Raw genomic sequence first — 5,102 nt, 5'->3', positions numbered from 1 at the left:
GGAAAGAAAATAGTCTCCTGTTCATTGTCTGGGAAGTGAGGAACCAAAGGTAGGCTAAGAAAGCTGGAAAACTTTCTTGCTCTTTCTGAATTAGGTCCCTAGAACCTCCATATGGAGTATAGAGAGTATGGAGAATTTCCAAACTCATAAGAAAATGAAAACTCTAAAGCACAAAATGACATTCTAAAGATGGAGGTTTCATTTTTTATTTGAATTCTTTTTTTTAATTTTTTTTAATAAATTTATTTTTTATTGGTGTTCAATTTACCAACATACTGATTTGAATTCTTCACATGACTATTCCTCTCTTTAATTTTCAAAACTAAGGGTGGAGGTAATGTTGTCAAGCTCAGAAGTCACTGATGCACTGAGGGGAATTGCCAGATTTAACAAAGAATTTGTAGGATTGGATAGGCCTTGGTTTGGGGAGGATTTTGCTCTGCTTCACCTGAAAATCTTTTAAAACTCAAAATCAGTCAATTTTAACTAAAGCATAAAAACCTACTGGTGTTTACTTTTTAAACAACAGTATTGAAGTATAATTTGTAGGTTACCCTAATCCACAAAAGATGATAAGCCTACATGTATTAGGCTTCTAGGTCTGTTACAAGGAATTATGCAGATAGTAGTGAAAAAAAGACTGTTCTAAGTACCATTTTCTAGTTATAACTGTGAATTTGCCATGTGGCTATTACCATGTGGGTGTAGGTATAGTCCAGATTATATTAATGTAATTAAACTTAAATCCATTATAATTTACATTGCTTTTCATTTATATATAGTATATAAATCATCTTTATCAAACGTGTTGCCAAACTATTTGCCAACATTCATTTGGCAAAATATTCTTAAAATCATGATTTTTCACAAGTACAGGTTCTTAAGTAACTAATACATTCAAAACTAAATGCAGTCCTGCTCTCTATTAACTGTGTATGTTATAAATTTTTGTGTTTAAGTGCTTTAAAGTCTTATGAAAAAAAAATTAGTTTGTTTTGAAGGGAACAGTTTTGAATCTCTGTACCCTATGATGTGAACTTCTCTCAAGTTCCAAAAGTAAAAGGAAATTACATGCCTTGAAGAATTATTAGCACATAATCTAACTAGAAATTATTTTTTCTTTTTTCTTTTTTTTAATAGAAATTATTTTTTCAAAGTGGAATTTGATTTTTTTTTTTTTAAAGAATCCTGGCAGAGAATGATTTGGCCTATGCTAACTCCTCAATATCAAGACATTTAGTTTTCTTTCTTTCTTTCTTTCTTTCTTTCTTTCTTTCTTTCTTTCTTTCTTTCTTTCTTTCTTTTTTTTAAGATTTTACTTATTTATTCATGAGAGACACACACAGAGAGAGAAGCAGAGACACAGGCAGAGGGAGAAGCAGGCTCCATGCAGGGAGCCCGACATGGGACTTGATTCTGGGACTCCAGGATCAGGCCCTGGGCTGAAGCTGGCACTAAACCGCTGAGCCACCCGGGCTACCCTAGTTTCCTTTCTAAGAATGGACAAGGATTTAATTTTTTTTTTAATAAATTTATTTTTTATTGGTGTTCAATTCGCCAACATATAGGATTTAATTTCATGGTAATATGATAGTAAGAAAACGCTTCAAGGAGGGGTAAGGGGAAGGAATGGTTAAAGTTTAGTATCAAACAGTTAAATACAAACATGGATTTGTATTTAGCACTTCAGTTGTTCACATACTCTTATCTGTGGAAAGGGACATAAGATTTTGGTTGGATTACGTTTATTGTATTTATTAGATTCTGGATTTATTAGTCATCTCGATGACTTACGCAGAAATAAAATGTCATGTCTTTGCGTGCCGAATTCTGACAACCTACCTGCCTGTTGCTTTTGGCATATGGAAGGAGACCCACAGACTCTGGCAGCTCCTGCTGGTTGTGAGACCGTTGAAATGGTCCACTGACGGTCCGTGGAGTGTTCTGGGCTGTGAAACCCTGCGGTTCTTCCACTTCCAAGAATTACTTATCTGCTGTTGGATTCCAGCTCAAAATTTAGCAGTTTAATGTTTCCCAAATTAATTTCTACTGAAGTGCTCCTGTGTACATTGTTTTACAACGTAACCAAAGTGCTACTTGAGTGTACTTTGTACTCTTTCCTAGTGAATTGATGTAATTGCTGCTTTGACCACTGTTTTAAATGTATGTACTAGCAGACTAAATGTATGTGAGCAGACTAAAATCATATATCTCAGTGTTCAAAACACCATTTTAATAAGGTACATCCATTAAACACTTTTTGAAATCCAAGCGTGTTTATTTGGAACCCAGACTCCCAATATTTATCATATGACCTGTGGACACTGACATACAAGAACCAGTGAATGGTTGGCAATTTAGTAACCAAAATCAGGATGTTTGCAAAATTAGTTTGAAGAATCTTTGAAAAAAACGTATATACTTATCTATTGAAATCTTTTTGATTTGATCTGAAACAAAATTTGTCTTTCATTTTCCCCTTACAGAATATTTGTTGGTACATCAGAGAAAAAATGGTCATGATGATTTTCTAATAATTTGCATGTGGTATATTTCACTGTAGCATTTCTACATATTAAAAAAATAGAAATAGGTGTTTGGCAGTGATCCTGCAGACCTCAGCAGTGTGCATTTAACATAAACAATTTTTAATGTCCTGTTGTTAATTGAATAGTTGGATTCCATTTGCACAAGGATCTCTTCTATATTGTTTTCCCTGAAGGTAACTTGGTAAACTCTGTGTCAGTAGAGATCTGTCTGTCCTATTTTGTTCAAATTCCAAACCTAGACAGTTAACTCTGTGAACTATCCTAACAAGTCAGATTTGTGCTTAAAATTTGGCAGAGGGGGTCATTATTTCAGGATGACCTTTAGTTTTAAAGCCACACAAATGCAGCTGTGTCCAAATTACATAGGAATAGCATAGGGAGCATAGAAGCCTTAATTCTGTGTGTAGACCGGGCAAACGTTCAAAGCTTAATCCAATTTTCAAAAAGGATCATGTCCATGTATCACTCCTATAGCTCTAGCATCTCCCGTGCTCAGGAATATGGAAATACATTGGCATTGCACATATAATTGATGCATGACATTGGAATGTGAAATGACTCCATTTTTAGTAAGAGTTGTTTCATTTAAATTCAAATCACTCGGGCAGCCCCGGTGGCGCAGTGCAGCGCCGCCTGCAGCCCAGGGTGTGATCCTGGAGACCCAGAATCCAGTCCTGCGTCGGGCTCCCTGCGTGGAGCCTGCTTCTCCCTCTGCCTGTGTCTCTGCCTCTCTGTGTGTGTGTGTGTCTCTCATGAATAAATAAATAAAATCTTTAAAAAATAAAATAAAATAAATTCAAACCACTAATTGGCAAATATACAATTCCTTAGAGCATCATCAGTTATACATTTATATATATATATATATATATATATATATATATATATATATACATACAGTTCAGAATCTTGTTCTGAACAAAAACCTAAAAGAGCAGAGCTTCATAGATGACTCTAACTTTGCTTTCTTAGAGGATGAAGAAGCGGAAATGAATATTAAGGGTCTCTTTTGCATATATTATCTCATTCTTCACAACAATCACAGAGAAGCTTTTCTAATTATCCTTTTTGTAGATAAGGAAATGGAGCCTTTGAGCAGCTAATAATGGCAAGATCCAGTTCAGACCCCTTTGGTTTCACAGTCTATGTTCCTTCTACCATAACCTTTTCTACGTTAGCAAGAGCCAAACCAATTCTACTAATCAAATGTCTATGAACATCCATTTGGAGAAGACTCCCTGGTAGACATGAAAAAAAAAATGACAAGAAATGACCCAGAAACTCTAACTTAGTGGATGGATGAGCGTATTTGAGATAATAGCTGAGCATATATCACAAAAAATAAATTAGTGTAGAGAACCAAATTATGTCCAAGCTAAGTAAGTATAACAGGGAAGTACCTGTGAATGAATCAACAGAATTACTGCTTTAAACAGTATAGGAATTAGATGATTTTTAAAAATTTTTTTATTTATTCATGAGAGAGAGAGACCGAGACACAAGCAGGCTCCATGCAGGGAGCCTGATGCAGGACTTGATCCTGGGACCCCAGGATCATGCCCTGGGCCAAAGGCAGGCGCTAATCCACTGAGCCACCCAAGGATCCTCTGGAATTAGATGATTTCTTATGGAAGTCTAATAAATCAGTCTACCAATGATAAGCATTTAGTGAGAATCTACTGTATAGGTCTGTAAATGACACCAGAGTGGGCCTAGCAGGGCTTGGGGAAGGTAGTGGTTGATTATTTCCCTAGAAGAACTTTGTCAGAAGACAGAGAAGTGAAGAATGTGAGTTATATCAGCTAGTGCTCACCTAAACAGGTAAAGCAAAGATGCTTGGAGCCAAGGAAGTCATGAAGCCTTTGGCCACAAGTCAAGGTTAGGTTCTTTCAAAGACCAGGAGACCTATGTCATGTCTTAAGAGGCAAGTGGCCAAAGGCAGAACTAGTTATATATTTTGTGCAAAATGCAAACATCAGGCCCTTGTTCAAAAGTGATTAAGAATTTCAAAGACAGCAGAACACTATACCAATTGTGGGTACCTTTTAAGAACTATGCCCTGTGCAACAAGACAGGTTGAACACTCATGAAGCTGGCCCTGATCTGAGTGAAAATACTCTTAGAGCAAATTTTGCAAGTAAATGCAAAGCACAGAAAAAGGAGCACAGTGTAACCAAGACAAGAATAGTTCCCTACAACCCAAAATGTGTACAAGCTAGGAGGGCACTAAGCCTTAATAGAAGTAATAGAAAACTTTTCATGATAAGAGCCAAAAGGACCAACCTTCAATTAAAGTGCCCCTGTAGTTGTCCTAGGCACCTTTACTTACAGTGTCTTATTAATCCTTTCTAAAATATTGCAAGGTGGGGGTAAGCTATTGCTACAGATTGGGTTCCCTGGGAAGCAGGCACTGAGACAGAGATTAGAATTAAATTTTATTGGAGAAAGCTTTTGGCAATAACACATATGACAGGGATGGGAAATAGGCAGGAATGGGCAGAGGAAGAAGTTGGGCTATGATGCAAGGAGCCATACCTTTGCACAGGGAGCTCT

This window comes from Vulpes lagopus, chromosome 6 (assembly GCF_018345385.1).
Source record: "Vulpes lagopus strain Blue_001 chromosome 6, ASM1834538v1, whole genome shotgun sequence".
Lineage (NCBI taxonomy): Eukaryota > Metazoa > Chordata > Mammalia > Carnivora > Canidae > Vulpes > Vulpes lagopus.
The sequence above is the reverse complement of the archived record's forward strand: the minus strand, read 5'-3'. Positions refer to the sequence as shown.